The sequence below is a fragment of the Pagrus major genome, chromosome 20 (genome assembly GCF_040436345.1).
Source record: "Pagrus major chromosome 20, Pma_NU_1.0".
Classification (NCBI taxonomy): Eukaryota; Metazoa; Chordata; class Actinopteri; order Spariformes; family Sparidae; genus Pagrus; species Pagrus major.
The window spans coordinates 8,861,438-8,883,110 of NC_133234.1; the positions used below are offsets into that span (position 1 = coordinate 8,861,438).

The 21,673-nt window shown below is 41.2% G+C and overlaps 1 long non-coding RNA gene across 1 annotated transcript in view; it reads left to right on the top strand.

Moving 5' to 3' along the window:
* LOC141016071 (uncharacterized) overlaps positions 1–21,673 on the top strand; it is a 97,311-nt gene that overhangs the window by 41,751 nt on the left and 33,887 nt on the right. The gene's annotated exons all lie outside the window — the stretch shown is intronic.

Genomic DNA, 21,673 nt, shown 5'->3' on the forward strand with positions numbered 1-21,673 from the left:
GGAGCTCAGAAAAAGTGTCTCATTCAACAAGTTGGAGTTTGTCCAAGAGTGCTTCCACTCTCAAAAACTCTAAGTCTTGAGCAGAGTTTGAATTTCACGTTATGTGAACTTCAAAGACTAATAGATTCAGTGTTTTCTCCTATGTGGTATCACACTTTTGATGCATCACAGTTGGTTTTTCACAGCAGAAAGTTCCTCCAGAGTCAGTGAATCATTAGAGTGACTCCTAAACATCTCTACTTACTCACTAAAGATCACCACTCCTGTATTTGTCTTTCCATCCTCTGCCAGGTGAACGAAAATATCTTTAATCGAAGTTCAAACTGAGGGAGCATGACGCATCTGTTTGCTTCATCTCTGTATTTACCTGTGGTCCTTATTCAAACTGGGCTTGCAATGCGAGCACAGCGCCAGAGGCTGCCGGTCTCTGTACCAAGGACACACCACACTAGTGAGTAAAGGCCAAGCAGTAGGGCAAAATGTGGAAATGTGTTTCATTTAGGAGCACCAGCACATAATTTAGGTTGTACACGATAATACATTTTAATTTAATTTCTTAACAAATTGTGTAAATACATATGTTAAAAATCCAGCTGTCTACACACCCAGTTGGTATTAAAAATAGTTTTATAGATTATGTTTTTTAAATCTGACCTGCTGAATATTTGGTGCACTGGTGCAACCAGTGAAAATGTTTAGTGGCACTGGACAGATTTTGGGGTGCTTGTGCGACCAAAATAGTCACACCCTGGAGCCCTCTATGAAGCTGAGTGACCAGTCAATGCAGGGCAGACAAGAAATAAGTTGACCATGGAAACCTTGACAGGAAGCGTAGCGTGTGCTAACAAGAAGACTGCTAGCAATCATTGATGTAAACAATGTGTTCCTTAACATCAAAATGTAGATTAATTGGGCTTTGTAAATGTCTTGTAAGGAACAAAATGCGGTCAATATGTTTGTACGATCACAAGGACACACACAAAGCATTTTTCTCAGAGAACCTAAATGCAAACATAGCTTTTGTTTGTTTACAGAAGAACTCCACAGGGCGCCTTTGATTTTTAATGAATGCAGATAAATGAGTGCTTGCCAGCAAATTATGTACAGCTATTAAAACTACTTTAATGTGACAGAAAAAAACACAGCAGCAGAAATTCGTAATGTGGTCCACATTAAAGTAGCCATCAACTAGATGAAATGGTGTGATGCTAAATTTGCTAAGAACAGAGCATGCCATCACCCAGGTTTCTGCTAAATGAATGTAAGGTGAGGGTGAAGTGCCGTTTCCCCTGCAATGTAACATCTGTTTTTCGGTTGGCCTTATTTCAGCCAAAACACACAATTTTTGTTTTTAATATTAAACTCAAAGTTACTGAACTGTTTCAAACCCTAATCCTAAATTAGAGCCCAACCGACTTTGCTTTATTATGAATACAGTCAAAGTCGAGGATCACAATCATCCTTCATCATCTCCCAATTCTACAAGTCATTTGGCCGGGGGAACGGTGGAACACACTCCATCACACACGCACTCGGAGGGCTGTCGTAATTGTGCACAGGTCCTTAATTGCATCTGATAATTGGTGGCTGTTTTAAGAAAATCTGCCCAGCTATCAGTCACCTAAATGGAGCGATGGAGGGGCCTGGTCTCACGCTCTCACGTCGAACGGGGGCCGTGTGTTTTTAAGGTTCACAGGAGTGCTGTTAGGGTCTCGCAGCTCTTACCAAGCCAGCTTCCCTGGTGGTCGGCCAAGAGCAATGGCACGGCCTCACGGGGAAGCAGATGACTCAGTACCAGAGTGTGTTTCTGTGCACTGACTACATTCATTTTGCTCTAAACACACTTGAAACTCAATTCAGCTTGAGCTGCACTTGAGTGGGCACTTCATTTCTGAGTGCCTTTGTGGAAGTGGAAAGTAATGACCACCACTACTACTGTTGCCACTCCCAACACAGGCTGACTGATAGTAGTTTTATAAGGCTAACACCAGTGTGAGTATTCAACTGATAAATAAACTGAGCCACAAAGCTCGCAGAAATATAACTTCACCATAGTAGCCCACATATGATATATTGTAATCTTAAGAAAAGCTAACCTGGGCCATAACAAACTGGAACAACTCCTATTACTCTTGTGTGTGTACATATGAACATTATGTTAATTTTTCCCTCACTATTCGCACATTTTGTCACTTTTTTAAAGCAAGCTAATTTTAAAATGTAAAAGAGTGTTGGGTTCAGGGGGGAATGCCCTGGGATTGAAATGGCTAAATCCCCGCAAAAGTAAAGGTAAGAATTGCTATTTTGTTTATGTTTGTACCGTTAGCTACCGTGTTAGCGTTAAGGTGACTTGCCGTTTTCAGCCTGTAATTTGCAAGCTCTGAGGCTGTTGTTTCACATACAGACGGGGATTTTGAAAACAGTAGTACACTGATAGCGGAAGGGAGGGAAATGCAGACTGAAATAGTCATTGGCAGGCATATACCCATGGTCTACATCTGGTGAGTGAGACTAGTGAGATACTGCATGTTTACTCCTTGTTTTTAACCCTTGTGATAAATACATCTATATGTTTAAAATGATTGCACTTGTCACACGCTAAAACTTAGCATAGAAAAAACAGAGGACAGTCTTAATGTCAGTGGAGTGATCCGACAGTGCCAATCCTGCAGCTGGATACTGCTAAAATATGTCATATTAAAGGATAAGTTCACTCAAAAATGAAAATTCGGTCATTATCTTCTCACCCTCAAGCTGATGGAAAGCCGGGTGAAGTTTAGTAGTCCACAAAACATTTCTGGAGCTTCACAGCAAAACAGCGCTGCAGAATTCTCTTTAACAATTGAAGCAGATGGGGACTTGTTGTTATGTTGTTATGTCTTGTTGATGTTAAACAACAACTGAAAACGAAAAAAAAAAAAAGGCTAATACAGCTTGTCAGGTGTAATCCAAGTTTCTGGAAGTCCACAGACCCCAAATTGCTTTGAAAACACTTTCTTTACGTCCTCGACCTGCAGTCGAGCTCGTGCGCCCACTTCAGACGGGGTGTGAACTAGCGCTTTTAGCTTAGCAGCTCAAGTGAAGATTTTGGCTTTAAAAAGGGTTTAAATAACGTCTCTTAAATCAATTTGAGATCTTGGGGCTTGTGTGAAGTTGGCTCATTCACAGCTGCGTGTCTATAATGTGGACATGTAACAGCCAACCATATTCATGGAGGTGGACAGCACAGCCATTATAACCTAACACCTGACTCTCTAACTGATTAATAAGTTTAATTCTCAATTCTGTCTTCGCAAATTGGCTGGATGAGCGTATTGATGACAGTTTCTACAGAGCCCTGCCACCCTACCAGCAGAAACACAGTTATGCAACAGTATTACATCATCTTCTCGGATGGGCTTACTTTGGACAAACCGCTGTCAAGTAAGGGATCGTAGTCAAAGCCGGTCTGTGGGTCGAGGACATGAAAGAGTTTGGAAAGACTTACTCTAACCTCCCTGCCCATAAAGTGCAATCTCACCTACAATAGTGAAGCCCAAATGGAAACTATCATTTTGCTTGTCAACACCTCGGCAGTTGCTTCTCTTGGCTGTGACTGTGTCCCTGTATGTCTACCTTGTAAGTGCGGCTCTCACTGACCGACGGTGGCGGCGGCGGCTAGAAGACAGGGCCTGCCGCCACATGTGGAACATCACAGTCACCGTACGGTAGTCAGCCGTGGAGCCGGAGAGTCGCTGTCTTCTGCTCCCACAGGAACTAAACCTGGAGTGGAGAACTGGGATCTCACTGTGAGGGCCATGACTTCATGTTTTGCTCTCCTCCTCCTCCTTATTCTGGTTCTCATTGACTCCATGTTCTATGACAACATTGCTCTTTCTCCCTCTCTAGCTTACGTGCATAGAGAAAGCCAGCTTTTGGCCACACTCCAGTTAAGGTCTTACTTGGGATTATTTACATGCGTTGTTGATATCCTGGGGATTGGATCTAACCCTTCTGCCATAAATAAATAAATGACAGATAGAACAACCTCACCAGTAAGAAAGTTTGAAAAAGCAGCAGCTGTTACCTCCCATTTTTAGCTGAGCAGGAGGTTACCACAGGGGAAGGTCACAGTGATTCTGGAAGTATGTAGTGCTTGTCTGACATGTTGTTTGTTAACAGAAAACGGATGCTCTTTTGTCCGCTACTACAGCAAAAAGTAAGATTGAGCCAGGCTGAGGCTACAGGAGTTTTAAAAATTGGGTTGCATCACGCACATGAGGAGAAACTTCACAGAGGTCCTTCTCTCTAATCTTAAACATGCACACGCTACAAGATTTTACAGTAAAGGCACATCACACAAGATACTATTAAGATTATCGTGCCAGAGGGAGCATGTACCACCTCACTTGATCTCACGGGCACGCAGATGTAAACAAAGTGGATACAGACATGGTGCATCAACTTGCTGTAGTAATTCGCCGCCGTGTTTGAAGCTGCTGTGCCTGAAACAAAAAGTTAACCATTGATTGGCAGAATCGTCAGCTGCCTACTGAGCTGTTTCTTTTATTGGCTTTTTTGGTCTGTCGAGGTAAATTCTGACGTGATCATTCAGATCTTAACTCCTCAATATCAATCCTGTTTGAAATTATCGTGGTGGCCCTGATGAGTCTGCAGGCAGTTTGGGAGGTTTAAGACTGGATCTGTAAACTCCTTACATTACTAGATTTCTCCTTCTGTGATCTGAGCCCAGATTAACACAGTTAAATGTGGAATATAACAGTAATCACCTTAACCAGCTTTAAAGGGGCACTAGGTGGTTTTGGAGAAGAAATTCATACTCAGAATTTGTAATATTTACAATATTAATGAGGTAATAATACAAACTCAAATGTTCATTTTTTTCCATAAGTGAATAAACAAGCTGTTCTCAGAGGAAAAATAAGGTCCCAGAACACTGTTTGAAGCTAGAAAGGTGGCAGGGTCCGCCAAATTTAAGAAAAAAAGTAAAACAGTATGAAATTGCATTGTCCTTGTTTGTTTGACAAGCTTATTCAGTCACAAAAACAAAGAGACTTTGTTTATTTAGTTTGTTTGGACATAATGAAATCAGTCAATAAAGATCTTTCTCTTCTGAGTAAAATTTCTTCCCCGAAACATAGTGCACCTTTAACCCAAAACCAGGTTGGGAGAAAATCTTCTTCTTCTGTCTCCTCTCACTTTGTCCATTTCATCCTCCCTCCTTGTCTCTGACCTTGTTATCCCTCCAACCCCCCTCTCTTTACTCTGTATGTCTCACTTTTCCCCCTCTCTCCCTCAGTGGAGCAGGTGACACAGTGTAAGGCAGGTTATCCAAGGAGCTCAGGTCCAAAGTGACTGCATTAGTCATCTGAAGGCAAAACAAACTGCAACTAATCTGGGGACTGTTTACCAGTAAATGTCACCACAGCGGAAACGTAAATGCTTGAGTGTGTGTCATAGCCATGGTGAGAACACCTCCACCCTCCTGTCCTCCCTCCCTCCCTCCCTCCCTGCAGTTCCACTCATTTGGCTAATTTCAAAATTAATCGCGGCACGTTGGGAGTTATTAATGACCTAAACAAATAATTGACATGGTGACTGAAATGGCGTCTCATTTCCTCGCCAACACCTACCCCCCACCTTAACTCCACCCTTATACCCCATCTGGAAACTCTCGCCAGGAATATGTAAATGGCAATTAATTGGTGAGCCCCATTTCTGCTTTTTTCAAAAAAAGGTATTTTGAGTGAAAACACAGGCGCAGTCGTGAGTGCGGGGCTAGCAAAAGCTGAGCGTCTCACAGGCACGGAGCCAGATCCCCAACGCTGACGGACTAAATGATCCCGTCGTCAGTCGCAGAATAATTTCACCTCATTACACGGCAGGCGAGGCAGGTAGACACAGGAATTCTTTCCAATGAGCAAGTCAGAAAAAATAAAACATAAAAAAAAAAAAAAAGCGTGTAGACTCAACAGCCGCTCCCTCTGGAATCCAGGTACCAGCAGAACCGCTTCGCCTAAAAAGCTTCCACCTGTTTGTTGCAGGATAATTCAAGAATATGATACACCTCCGCATAAAACCAATGCAACACATAATAACGCACATACAGCCGCACTCCATCCCCAGTCCGCCATATTTTACCTTTCTTATTTACCTTCTCGGCCTCTCTCCCCAAAGATTTATAACGTGGCAGGTACAGTTTAGTATGTGAGCAGTGAGCTGTGCAAACCACGTCATGACAACTCACGCACTGCCACACGCTAAAGCAGCACTCACACACACACACGCGTTGCTGACCAATCAGAGTTCAGAGGGGGTGGCGAGGTGGCTACCCGAGCAATGTGGAGGGGCCCTCGATGCCACACAGGGCTGGGGGAAGTGCACATGTATGTGTGTGTGTGCTGTGTGTGTGGTACCGTGTGTCCGCCATGTGTGTTTCTATGTGTGTTTGTCTTCACTTTCCTTATTCTTCTCTTCTTCTCCTCTCCTTTTCAGTTCTCTTCAGTTCAGTTTCATGCCATTCTGGGGAAAAAAAAGATCAGTACAGGCAGAATATTTTGTATTTTGTCCCTTGTATTTCACTTGTATTTGTATTTGCTATTTATCCATCTAGATTGTTTGGATGTGAGTTGTAGAATTTTGGAGATACCAGCCAGAGAGATATCTGTCCTCGCTCGAAAATATACTGCAACAAGATGACACTCGGCTTGTCATAGCCAAAAAGTCCATCTGAATACCTCAACAATGGCTCTTTCCAGGATTATCCAAAGACCTTGTAGTGAGCAGCCGTGAAAAACATTTACAGAAATACAAAAAGAAACTCAGAGAGTGGTTTGCGTTTTCTTTTAATCAAATTGCCTTACATTTTCTGGTTGAAGCTTCTCAGTTGTGTTCATTTAGTTTTTTTTTCTGTGTTGCTAGGGATAAAAAGATGAATATCAGACAAGCAATTTCAAAACACCACCTTAGGCTTTCACCAAACTCTGAATCAAGAAAATAATAAACTGATTAATCTCTTCATAAATGAAAATACATTTCCTTTATAGCCTTACGAAGAATGTTACAAGGTACGTATGTGTTTGATTTTGAATGCATAAAGACCAGCTGGAGTCAGATATGATGTTATAAAAACTTACAGCAAAGTAAAAAGTTACAGCAAACACAAAAAACATTTTGACAAGACATCCTGCATTTACAATTCAACACAGATGCAGAGTAAACACAGCAAACAAACCGCTTTCAGCCGATCCATGATACCATGAAAACCTGTTGGTATCGTGATGTCATAGCCTGGATTGACACACATGATGTAAATACTGTGTGTGGTCTCAAGTAGTCTTGTGAATATATGGCAGAGGTGGGATGAAGGTACATAAATTGGAGATCTTTTCTATTTTTCTAAATTCATCACACATTGCACATATTGCTGTCCTGTCAAATATATTTCCTGAGACATACTTTCTCATTAAATGTTGTCAAAGAGTTGCAGGAAAAAAAAATGTGTGTTTTGATGATGGGATATGATATGAACTTTCAATATCCTCTGCCACGATCTTAGAAAAAGTGTCAGATGTTTCAGTATGATAAAAGTTGAAGTTGCCTGAATCTGACACAGACTATAAAGCATATCTGTCTCTCATATATCACCCCTGTACAACAAAACTACTGTAAAATACATATGGAATCACTACACTGCAGCAAAACACCCCATAAACTGTCCTATTTTTCCATCATGTCACACCCACACACATAACCCACACCGCATCCCTGAGTATCCCCTCTGAGATGAAATCAATAGCTGTCTGGGTTGATAAAAGACACCTAACTCAATTTATAAATTTGATCAGGCAATGTAATAAAATAGTAACTTTTGCTCGTAGCACGTTGAAACCTAATCGTGTTTCATGCTCTTGTGCCTTCTCTCAAATCATCTGTGTTTGGGTTTCAACCTCCAAGCACTCTGCTGAACTCGAGAAAAACTCAGAGCGGGTTCTCGCTTGAAGAAACTCGACCCGGTCCACTAGTGGTCTCCAACACACACATGTTCAATTTAGTAAGCGGGGCTGCTCTTATAGCTTTGACAGGGCTTTTAATAGCCTGATTAAAGGGTAATTAATCACTGATTTCTGGAGAAAATATATATACAGTTGATATGAATCACCTTGGGGTTGACATGTTTGGTGCAACAGCCACGGTCACACCGGGGTAAGCGATAAATATGTGGCTTAGTCAGTCAAGCAGGCAGAGTCAGGATCAAGCTGTGCCCCAGTGGACTTGTGTTCTGCAGGGTGTGTGTTACATAGACCCCTCGGTGTCTGTATAGGCTACTGACCCGTTACTGGACCCCTCTTCTACTGCCTGCTAGCACATAGCACCAGGGTGCTGTTGGGTTGACATACACACTCTCCAGCTCACTAACACGTACGTGTGGCCCCTCGCTCATACAGAACATCTTGTTAAAGTTTATGGTCAATTTTAGATGGAAAGAGATATCGACATGGGTTTTATTTGGTCTGCTGGTGATTGGGTGCCCCCTGCCTCGACCAAGCCTGCAGTATCATCCAGTGGCACTGTAGATCCATCTTAAAGAAATAGTTAGACATTTTGGGGAACGTGCCTCTTGGCTTTTTCTTCAGGTGAAAGAACAATGTGTATTCTAAACATGAAGTTACAGATAGCGGCAGGTAAGCTTAGCTTCACAACAAAATCGAAACATTAAAAAAAAAAATTAAGATGGATACACGGGCACCAACATGCCAGGCTCGCTCTAAATGTCTAAACACAAATAAAACATGCTCATCAGTTGTAGCTTTAAAGGTGCTGGCAAGCTATTTATTTAACTTTGAACAGAGCAAGGCAAGCTAAACTAAGCTAATCTGCAGCTGGATCTAAATTCGTTTAGCATTTTTATATAAACTCTCAGCAAGACAGCAAATCATTTACCATTCGAGAAGCAACTGTTTGTTTAAAAACTCAACAAAAAGTTAGCATAGAAGTTAGCCCATGATAGATGGTGATAGACAGATGGTTTGTTTAATCGCCTGCCTATCATTTTTTTTTAAAGTGCCTCCCCGTTTCCAGATGGACTTGGAAAACAGAAAGAGAGGCTAACTAACATTTGATACCTTACAATTAAAGACGGACAAACAAGAATACCACTGTGTAATATATTGATAGACATTGTGATATAGTACATTTTCCAGAACTTTAATTAAAAAATAAAAAATAAGGGGCTTTATCACATTGAAAACACACAAATCCAATATTTCAATCTTTAATATTTATTGAATAGCTAGTGTGAAAATGTCTGTCATTTGACAAATCTCTGTATTGTCCCATGGTATCGTCAAATTACCCAATCTAACAGTATAAGTTAGGGATGACCAATGGGTAATGTATTCTGACAATATGATTGATGCTGTTTGGAGAGCTCGGACCTGGTTTGGGAAGAAAGTCATTCATCAGCACCCCCCTTTTCTTTGTGACTGTGGTACAGTATGTATTTATATATGTGATTTATATATGTGCCTGTATGTGATATCACTTAAATATGTCTTTTGGATAGAACACAATGGCTCTCATGGAAAACCAGCTTTTTTATGGATAATGGAAAACTGAGAAACCCACAGAAGTACTGGGATAACTGGATACCATGTTCAAAGTAACTGCCCTCCTTCCAGTGAAAGTTACATAATATTTACATACATACATGCATTTTTTTTTATCTTACAGTAAATGGAATCACCCAATCTGGTGAATGTTTTAGAGCATTCGTAGACGGCGTAGACTTTCACATTGATTCCATACCTAAATGCAGCCACGTGACACATGACAAGTCATTCCAAAATAAAAAGCTGATGCACTCATCAGGAAACTGTCTGCCATAGTGTCTATAATTTACGGCCAGTCATGAATCCACATTTCCGTCTCATCGTACACATATAGTACATACGGGTGCCGTGCGGTGATGTTGGAGGAGACAAGATGTGACTGAGAGAGGGGAGGGGGGGAATAACAGAGAGGCAGAAAAGAGAGAGACGGGCGGCGTCGGAAAGAAGTAAGGCTTCAACAGTCCAGTGGAAGATTTCAATTAGTCATGGAAACGGGAGTGGCCCACCCTGCCGCAGTAGTGACAGACCTCACTTGTCCTCCTGACATACATTCGCAACCCTCCTCCTCCTCTTTAGCACAGTTACAAGCGCTCCATCTGTCCTTTCTTATCCTCTATCCATCTATGTAAATCTCTCTCTTTAGCCTGTTTTTATGTCCTTAATCTTCTTCCCTTTCTTTCTCGTTCAGTCGCCGTTCCCTCCTGTACTTTCTCCTCATACTCTCTTTTCTTTCTCTTACTATTTTCTCCCAGTGACAGCTGAGCTTTGACAGCTTTTTACATTTCATTTTTCTCCGCCACAGCGAGAGAACAGCCGGGCATCGGGGGCCTTGTTCAAACAAACAGGAGGCCGTGTGGTTCGCCGAGGGTGGCGACACGCCATAACAAACCACCGGCTCCTGGCCATCGCAGGCACATGGTGCACAGGGCCCCGCTACGGCGGCGAGCGGGGGCCAAACAGGGACCTGCCGCTCTGGTTTCCATGACAACCAGACATCAACATTAGCCGCAGTGAGGTGCGGAGTGACGGCAGATGGGAGCTGATGTATTGAACCACCTGGTTGGACCGTTTGACGTGTACGAGATGGAATCACAGGGGCAAGAACGGGAAGGGCCGTGTCTATTTTGGTCCGAAAAACAACACGGAAGGCAAATACTGAATGAATGAGGAACAAAATAATAAATGAGACAAAAGATGAAGAAATAGTGTTATGATAGGCTGCAGGGAGAGGTGTGTGCGGTCTGAACGAGCCTCTAGTAATGGCATGAGTCAGGATGTGTCAAGGCTGAGTCAAGTCAAATACATCAGCTGGAGGAACATACAGGACTGTTACAAAGTGTTTCATCAGAAATAACAAACACATAGTTAGGGTCCGCTGTGTGATTCAGAGTGATTATTATTCAGGGGGCCAAGAACATGCCATCGATTATAATGTCAGAGCTGTTGCTGAGCTGTTTTTAGGGGACCAGAACTTATGAAGAGACACTGTTATTGGATTCTTTTATAGAGTTAGATTCCAGACAGGGAAGTGTAGGCAATGTGATTAATTGTTTGCTGAATGTCAGGCCATATGAGCGACTTGTACAAATCTGAATTCATTTCATAATGTGCAATGAATTGTTGTTTTAGTATTGGGGTGGAAGAAGAAATTATTAAAGCTTGTACAAGGAACATTCATTTTTAGTTGATTCTAGTAAACCCTTTCGACAAAAGGTGACGATGGTGGAACAAATAGATATGTGTAATATTTTAGTGCTGTACCAGCAGGCTACAGAGCAGCTTCTTTCCTCAGGCTGTTAGACCGCTTAATCCACCCTCCAATTCAAAATCTGACCCGATGACAGGCATTAAGAATAACTAACCATACAAAAACAGCCAATCTTATTGCTGATGGAGACTCACATTCACTTTTTGAAAAGTTGGTTAAAAAGTTTGATTCCACTCTGGAGCCAGAGGGGAAACAGTCTAGCATAAACACCTCTAAAGCTCAGTAATAGAGATCTGTATCTCATTTATTTAACCTTTTTACAAATTGAAATGTTAGAAGCACAATTAGTGGTTTTAGGGGAGTTACTGCTGGAACAAGTTTTTGGCTAATTGCTAGGCTAATTACATTCTGTCTTGCTCTGTACTTAAGCTCCATTTATGTCAACATAAGTACACAGCTACTGCAATTTCAAGTTCCTGACTAGTGGTTGCACCAATGTCCAAGAACTGTGCTTGTAACTGTGAACCCCCAATGTATAAAAAAAAAAATATGAAAGCTTTTAAAAGCTCTTCAAAGATGGATGCCTCATGTTAGCCAAGTCCATCTTGTTGTTCCTTGAGTTGTTCCTTGAGTTGTTCCTTAGCTAGTTGGGGCTAAAAACAGAAGTAAGACAAAGGAATACAGTTGGAAATGGAAATATAGAAACAAGAAGCATGACCTACAGACAGAGAGAGAATGGGAGAGACTACAGGCAGAGGGTGAAATGTAGCAAGATTTCTAAACAGTCCAAACAGTTTATGCCATGCATCTTGATAAGATCTCCCTGCTACAAATAAAAAACACATTAGCAGTTTGTTTCCACAAACCTCCCTCAAAACTGCTGCTCCCAGCTTGCACTTAGCATAGACTTTCCAAGTAAGTGGCCAGATCTGCACAAAGATTACCCAAATGACCGAAGCCTTTCTCTCCACCTCTTCGACCACCTCTACCCCCATTCAACGTTAATCCACCGCTGGACTCACAGCACTGACTGAACGGCAGCTAATGACCTCCCAAGTGATGTTTTGCCATTCGTTTTTCTTTCTTTCTTTCTTTCTTTCTTTCTTGCTTCGGCCTGTCAGTAGTTTTTTTCTCTCTAGCTGTCTTTGCTCTGTACTTTCTCTGCACTGGCTCTTTGCATTTGGCCTCAGTAACAATTGCAAACACCACCCTAAACCTTACCGCAAACCTCGAACTCTAAGGCTGCATCCACTCTATCTTATAACCCGGTTTTACCTCAGCAGTAAACGGTGGGACAGGAATCCATGGTGAATCAGGCCAGTCAAAGATGGAGAAGTGAGATTATACACATTTCTAAACTGATTACTCAAATCAAATTAGAGGGTCACTCGAGACCACGAACCATCAGGCCTGTAAAATGGAACGGGCTGTACTAGTTAGTTCTGTATCAATAAAGAATTCATGTTTATTTACATATTTACTTTGGCCGGAAGCTCTTGGAGATTGCTTCTGATTAAAAAATTCTTAAGCATCCAATTCTGGGGTAAATATTCACACAGGTAAACACAGAAACATTTTTCCATGGAAGCTAACCAGTGCAACCTCAATGCCCGAGTGCTGCTTCACGAGGACAATTGACCGTTCACAAACCCCCCTGTGGTAAAGAGTACAATGATAGCTTAGCAAACGTAGGCCCATCTAACCACGCAGTTTTTAACCTAAAATATACAGAAAAATCTAAACAACACAGAAAATGAAAACAGTGGTGCCCAAAATGCCAATGTCTTAGAGCTTCTGGGGGGTCAAGCCTGGTTAACAGCTCTGACCTGCTCTATATTGGATTTGGGGAAGTTCAACTCCAGACCAACCCCCGAACAAATGTGTCTTTCGTTAAAATAGAGTTAACCAGCTTAATAGCTAGCTTTAGCTTTAGAATTTAGCTGTCATTCCAATGGTTACCTGTTCACTAAACCATTGTTTGTTTTATTTTAAACTGCATTATGTGCCCAAACAAGAACAGACAGCTGTACAGGTGTAACAAAAGTAATTGAGGGGGTTAGTCATGGTAAATGGTTAATCGAGAACAAGGTGCCTGACTAAAAGAAAAACTTGACAACTGATGTGAAGGAACACTTAACATCCTTGACTTTTCCAAGCTGGTCCCAGCACAGTTCAGTCTCTGACCTTTGACCCTGTCTCGTCCTCCTCCTCCTTCTCACCCGTCTCCAAGCCCACCGATGTCCTTTGCATTAGCTTTGGTGTTTAAGTAGGCTTGTTTAGCCAAAAAAATCAGCAAGAGATTGTGTGTGTGTGTGTGTGTGTGTGTGTGTGTGTGTGTGTGTGTGTGTGTGTGTGTGTGTTTTTTTTTATTCCCACCCTTACAGTAAGCACTGCTTGGTTCGACACCACTGATTGCACCCCAAGGCCCTGGGAACATTGGCAGCGTTGTATGGCGAGGGAGTCTCCAAGTCTGATAGATTAACATTAATATGGACTGGGGGAGAAGGCTGGGCATATTAAAGGTCATTTCCCTCCTTCACGGCTATCGAGGGAAAATGCAACGGGCCATTGACTGCAGGGCCACACACGCATGAACGAATACAGCCGCTCACACAGACACAAGAAAAGAGACACAAACAGGCAGAGATATAAAGAGACTGCAGGCGGAGATGTAATGGTGAGCACACAGGCATAAAAAAGACACATCCAGACATAGACATAAAGACAAACAGTCACTGTCATACACAAAACGTGGGCCTCCACATGAGATGGCATTATATACATGTACTGCACTGGTAAACTCTGCTGTGTCGACAGCCTATTAAAAAGCCAGTGAATTTATAACTCCCAATTTGGTGATTAAGGATTGCGAATTTGCTTGCTCTTAGCTTCAGGTTCTTGTCACACAGGGCCTGTTTTCTGTCTATAAATCTAACGGCCAAGAGTTTTCTTCTCCCCCCACCCTTTTTATGGAGGTGATTGCTCCAGCCAATATAGGATTAAGACTGTTTCATGTACATTTTTCGCTCCCTCTGGGTAAATATGTGAAAGCTGTGTCTCCCAGGTACCAACAGCACATTGCCATTTGTCTTTGGTTCAGTTGTTGAAACATCAATCAGATTTGCTTTTCTTGAAACCGAATGGCAATAGAATTAGTCTATTTTACCCTGAAGAAATGGCAATTAATATAATATTTAGGGCTGCGAGAACAGCAATACGGTGAAAGATGCTTTATCTGCTGTACCTGCTGTGTTTAAACTTAAACATAACTAACATCACTCTCTCTCTGTTTGGTTGTCTTAACATTCTCAGCCCCTTTCTCAGGTTTTGTTCCCTTCTTCACTGACACTAGCCAGTACTTGTCTATAAACGTAGATGTTAGCCTCCTTGCTATCATTCGCCTCTTCAGCTGGGCTAGAAACAGCTTTCTCAGGTGACTGAAAGAAGCACCCATTTATATGCAGGTCCAGGCATACAAAGAAATCAACCCCATAATTTACTAGTCATTAGTTTATATCAGTAGATTTCTTGGGCCTCGTGACTCATATCATTTTCTAGAGCAGGGGTTTTCGTTATAAAGCAGGCCACATCTAATTAAAATAACAACAAATACAATGTTTTTTTCCCATTGTGTTTATTAAGGACGAAGATGATTATTGCTGGCCCCCCTGGGTCCCTCTCACCTGGGCCCCAGGAAGCTTTTCCCTTTTCCCCCCTGTCTGTAGCTGAGGTTTTGAAACCTTATTGTATTTTTGGTGAAACTTATTTTAAACAAATGCATTCTATCACTATTATATTTGATTAAACAATTTTATAATTTATATTTTGTTGTATTTGAGATGGATTCAATTTTAAGGCTGAGATCAGGTGATTCATCACATGGTATGTTCAGCTCCATCCAGGCTTGATTACTTATGGATGGTAATTTGAATTGAGTTTATGGTGACAGAATTTACTGTCCTCATGCTTCTATTTCATACTCAAACTTTACTACATTTTCTATTGTATATCACACGTTTTACTTCACTTCATTTATCTGCAGGTCATCACTGCATGTAACTTTGTAGATTAAAGTTTTATAAACAAAACAGCTTCTTATATATGACGCATTGTTATCGATGGAAATAGCTATAGTTTCAAAAAGCTATTAAATCTAGCCCCACCTCCACCAGCTACAGCATTAAAATGTAGCCTGCAAATTAATGCATTTATGATAATTATATATAACATATAGTATAACTCTGAAAGGAGATTTCATGCAACATACTATATTCTTTAATTTGTACATTTTGGTAATAATGTGTGTGTATTGTGAAGTTTTTGTAAGTTTTGGAATGCTCTCCTTTTAATTTTAATGTGTTTTTAAATTGTGTACCACACCAGTGTGTCAATATTGCAAAGCTTACTCAAAGGACACTTCACTCTAGAAATACTCTTCCTTTCTTTTTATCTCCATGTAAACAGACACCCGAATGGAAAAAAGGTTAAACCCCTCAGTATTGAAAAAGAATTTGCACTTAAACAAGTAGCCAGGAAGTTGGTTAGAATTTAAGGATTAATTGGGTCTATATTTCATAAATATCATTAAGCACATAATCACATTTCCTTTATATAGTCCTGATCCTTGCATGGCAAAATATATCATGTTTTTCTCTTTTGCACCACTTCACTTTTTCCCCTGTTTTCTCCTTCACCTTCTGTTGTATTTCTGTTGAATTTGTGGTTTTTGTGAAACTGCACACCGGCACCAAGAGAGGTTTTCTATTGCCACAGAGGCTGCTTACTTCTTATCTGTCTCTCAAACTCACACTGGAAAGTAAACAAGCAGCTCATTCACCTCTGTTTGGCTTTCCACTCGCCCCTCACTTCAAGAGCAGAAGCAATAAATACACGGACGTATAAAATGCAGAACTTTAGAATAATGTAAATACATACAGCAACTGTAAAGGCTGCATTACAAACACACACACTCCCGGCGTGTGTTTATTTGGACTTTTGCTTTCCTATGTGGTTTCTGTCATGTGATGTTTAGGTGGGCAAAACATGTCACATTAAGCACAGTCGGATTGAGAAATCATGCAGGCCTCAGAGGCAGTGGCGGGTTACACATAAAACTTAGTTTACCTGTCTTTTTATGAGCAGAAATAGTGTGCCCACATTTTGAGCACACACAAATATTTTTGTATTAACACAAACATTATTAAACTAATGGAAATGTATAGTATGCATAGCAGAAAACATTGCCAAGTCGAAGCAGAGGTCAGAGCACTTTTCAGTCAGTTAGAGCCATTTAAATCAGTAGAGACCAGGTTACAAATACAAAATGTTAATGGAGTATACAGATCCTTCACCTAAGTAAAAAGAGTACTACACTGTAAATAACTAAGTACACAAACGTTTTGCAATAGAATTAAGTAATGAAGTATAAAAAAAAGCACTTATGCAGAATGTCTTGTATCGCTGATGCAACAAGCAGATTTTTAATGTTGTGGCTGCTTCCCATGGTCTAAAAACATAACAGTATTAGGTTTGAGGTCCACATGAACAATTCCCATGTAACTAAGGTGGGACAGAGCTGTGGCCATCTGACAAATAATCAGTGTAATGTTCTGGAAAGACCCTGATCCTTTCTGTACGCCATGAAGGCATGCAGGCTTTGATCTAGGAGTTTGAAGTTAGAATCGATGTTATCCTTCTGGAAGTGAAAGCTATTCAACTTCACAATGTTGCAAGTGGCTGGATTTTGCCTGGCGAACAATGGCGAGGTGGTTCTTGTTGATTGTGATTGCCACCTCCTTGCCTGTTTCAGTGTTGCTGCATTTGGTTACAAAACCAAAGCAACCCTCCCTAAGGAAGTCCGTCACCTTGTGGGACTTTCCGAGTGGGCTCCCTTTACATATCTTAAGTTTGTCTGTGAGGAAGAAGAGCAGAGAGAGAAGATATCAATATCAATACCATAACAATATTTTTGTTCAACAGAGCATAACAGAGTCAACATTCACATAACCAAGAAATATTTTTACGTCAACAATGGATGAGTTGCTTGAAATGATCAATCCACAAATAACCATCACCTTCTTGTGCAGTTTCTGTATAGCTCTCGGGTGTTTAGTCTGGTCTCATTCCCAGGGTGTCAAATACTGACATGTTGTCACATCCCTCAGCATCGCATACAGACACACAAGGTATGTAAGGAGCGTCTGTATGAGAGGCACTGGGCTTTAAACACCAATGTACACCCATCCATGGCACTATGAGATGACCAGGTAAGATTGCAGATTTAGTATCAAGGGCAACACAGTCCCAAGAGAGGTGAAGGTTGATTTGAGTGGTCAGTCACACACAGAACCTTCACCCAGGAGGTCAGAGTTCATGTTCACTTGTGACACCTAACCAACCCTACCAAACAATCTTTTTTTGGTAACCACATGATCTGTTAATAAACCTAACCAAGCTGTCTTTTATTAAATCTAACCAAACAATCTTTTATTAAATCTAACCAAACAACCTTTTTCCGAAACCTAACCAAACAATCTTTTACAAAACTCAACCAAAGAAGGGCATCTTGTGATCTGAACCAAAACGATGATCTAAAGTACACTGAAGTGCACAGTAGACCTGAAGAGAACTTTAGAATCAGGTGATGTTCCTGGTGTAATTCTTGGTGGATTCATCACTACTAGAGACACCTTTCACATTACACACAGTCATTTGACTCATTGCTCATAGAGAAATTTTAGTGGTGCTGTAAGTACAGTTTTTGAGTAAAATACTTTGGTTGTTGGTTGGTTTGACCACTGGATGATAAAGTGTTGATTAGCAACGCCAATGATGGGAAGGCGGCTGTTAGATTTTATCATTAGCGGCACCCTACAGCTGATTGGATAAAGAGGATGGGCACAAGTGATTGGCTGTTTGTGGATTAGTGAGACGGGAATAGAAGAGAATAGAGAGTATCTTTGAAACTTATGGGTGAGTGGTAACCAAAAAAAAGCAACTGAGAGCGTGTAAGCTTCATTATTTTCAAGTTTGGATTCATAAATCGCAAACACACAGAAACCACTGTCGTAAATGAGAACATTTTGTTTGTGATTACATTGGCATCAGAGGAAGTGACCAGGTGATACCGTTTCATCACACACACACACATACACAGAGTCTGAAGTTTGCAAGTGTTCCGAGGAAGCCAGCTTTCATTGCAGGATATTGAAAGCGCCAGTCGGACGCAGGTTCAGGTTCCATGGATCTGTGTGCCGCGGCCTGTTTGTGTACTTTGGCTAAGCCTTGCAGTCCTTCAGAGAGAGGAAATAAAATCAACAAAACAAATGAGGAAAGGCTTAAGAGTTCTTATTGATTGGAATTAATTGCTAATGGCGTCACGGGCAGAAATAACAAACAAGGTTAGTAAAGACTTTATTATATGATTCAGCTGGTTTTACACTAATCAGCACAGTGTACGAGTTGTAATTATTAGGCAGGAAGAGGGTAAATGTGTTTATGAGTTATGATGTGTGCAGTGCAGTATGTGCATTTTTGACGTATTTCTGAGTGAAAAAAATATGAAAACCAAACTTTTTTCCCCTTTTCCTGTGCTTCGCTCTTTGTTGTTAGTATCTCTGACCTCCATAATACATTTGCCATTTGCAAATTCTCATCCCAATAAGGTCCTTTGGAAATCTCACTGTCCATCTCTCTTTTTGTCAGTGATCTGCAAACTAGAACCTCGTATGCAGTCCCATTCTCTCTTTCTCCACCACCACATTAACAAATTTATAGCCCCGGCCTTTAGATATATAGTGCTTTCTTTGGTTCTGTTCCCATCTAAGTCTTGCTTATTTAAAAGCTGCACAGCCTCATACATTACCTGTGGAGTTTGGGTCTTAACATTATGTCAGCATGGGATCGGGGTTCTGCTCCTGCACTTAAAAGCCCCCTGATGACGGACAAAGACATAATCAAACGAACTTGGAGAAAAACACGCTGGCCTCGCTCTTCACATGATCTGCACAGTGCAAACACACATCGTATAAATGTATGTGTTTAAGTTGAAGCTACATTAAGCAAATTTGCACTTTGGCAGCCCCAAGTGGCAGTAAGGAGAAACTTTTTAAAGGCTTTAGAACACTTTGAAAACTAGAAATAAGAACCAGTGCATCTGAGTTACTTCTTCTTAGTACAATGATCCCGACCTTTTTGGGTTGTAGCCATTTTAAAGAGAGACATTGTCCACACTGTCCTTTTTAACAGTGTCTGAGATGTGAGCAGATCAACTTAAAAATGACTTCCCTTTCACAAATCTTTCATTGCCTCAGGAGGTAAATGATCATAAAAACAAAAAGATTAGAGAATGTGTTACTCTCATTGGGGGAACCAACATTGCCAACATTGGGAACGACTGTCTTAGTGTGATGGGCTGGTGAAAAGGCAGTAGAATACAATCCAAGATGACTGTTTGTTCTCTCACTTACACCAATCAGCCCCAACATTAAAAGCACAGGTGAAGATAATAACATTGATCATCTTGCTACAATCCAATGTTCTGCCTGGAAACCTTCTGGCCTGGCATTAGTGTAGATGCCACTTGACATGCACAACCAACCCAAACACTGTTGTAGACCAAGTAGACCACCTAATGGCAGCAACACTTCTCAATGGCAGTGGCCCCTCCGGCAAGACAATGTCACGCCCTGCTATTTCGCAAAAACTGCAACCTGGCCACTAAAACCCAGAGATCCCAGTCTGATTGAGCATCTGTGGCACCTGCCAAAACAATTCCAATCCATGGACGCCTCAATGTGGATAAGACTTGGTTCTAACCTGTCAAAGTGTCCTGTGGTGTCTGATACCAAGGCAATGACGGCAGAGACTTTGAGTCCTGCGAGTTGTGAGGTGGGGCCTCCAATAATTGGACTTCGTCCAGATCCGATTGGTGTACAGAATATGGGACAGCTAAACCAGTCACATCGAATGAACCTTATCATGTGCTTCATAGACGATGTCCTCTAAGTATCCATCTAGTCCTCCTTGATGATCCATTTTCTTCTTTGGCAACATTATGGGAGCACTAATGCTGTTGTATATAATGTGGCCGAAGAGGCTCTGGAGCATAGAGGCCACAATTGTATTTTAGCAAATTTAAGTTCACAAAATGCTGACTGAACAAGGAATGTGGTAGAAAAGATATGCCAGAGGCTGAATCAGCCAGCATGTCCAGGCCAACTGTCTGACCAGAGGAGCTGTCACATGAGTTGTTCTGTATATTTTCTCCTCCAAAACCACTGCAGTGCCAATTAAATACAGTAAAGTTAGCTCAGAAATAATAACCCCACTCATTTGTTTTGCACTGGTTTTATAGACCATGACAAAATGACCGTTTTTATCACAAGTACATACTGAAACCACTGGACACAGAAATGCATTGGCTTAGTGGTTTGTAGCTCCTCAAGGAGAGTAGTGATGCCGCTTGCCCAGTGCTAAAGCCGTCTGGGTGGTCCCGTGAATGAGGTTTTCTGGGAAACCTTGTTGTCTCCTCTGTCACTGGCGCATGGCTTAGATTAAAGAAACTGCAGCAAGCGTATTATGAGATAGTATTGGAGCGTTAAGACAGACACAAAGTCGTTAACAGAAGTCTGTAACTGTCTGTTTTATGATTTCAGATGAGTACTGATTGATTCAGAGACATACTCCTGCCTGGCCTTGCTTTTCTCTTCAGTGGCCAACGCTGAAGTGGATGAGATGTTGTTTTTCTCTCTTGATACTTAATGTTCAGAATGGGATGCTGCCCGTGTTCCCTGAGGTCCCAGTTTATACAGACAGACTTGCTGGTACAGCTTCAACACAGGACGCCACAATGACTCAAGGGAAGTTGGTTTGGAAACTGAAAACCCACACATCATCTAGGTGCACTGACTCAAAGTCACGCATTCAACGGATATTGAAGTTCATGCAACAACAGCTTACTGTTACAAAGTGGCACAGACTTGATGTGACTCTTGTGAAGCTGAATAGGTTTAAAAACTCAACATAGTCCCTAAGTTTCTATCTTCAGTGAGTCAGCTGCTGGAATTTTATAGTTTATTAGATTATTTTTCTTCTGATACCTGTAATGTTGATCCCATTGCTCCGGAGCTCATACATACATTACATGCGAGAAGTTTAGCATAATGCCCACCACAATTTCAATACATGTGTGCTGTGTAAAAAAACAAAAAACAACAAAACAAAACAAAAAAAACATCCAAAAATACTTTTGCAAAGTTCAGAAATTGAGTGATGATGTTCTATAGTCTTACAGTAAGTCATGAGACTCGAGTTCTCATCTATGATGCAAGTATTGATGAAATGAACATTGGAG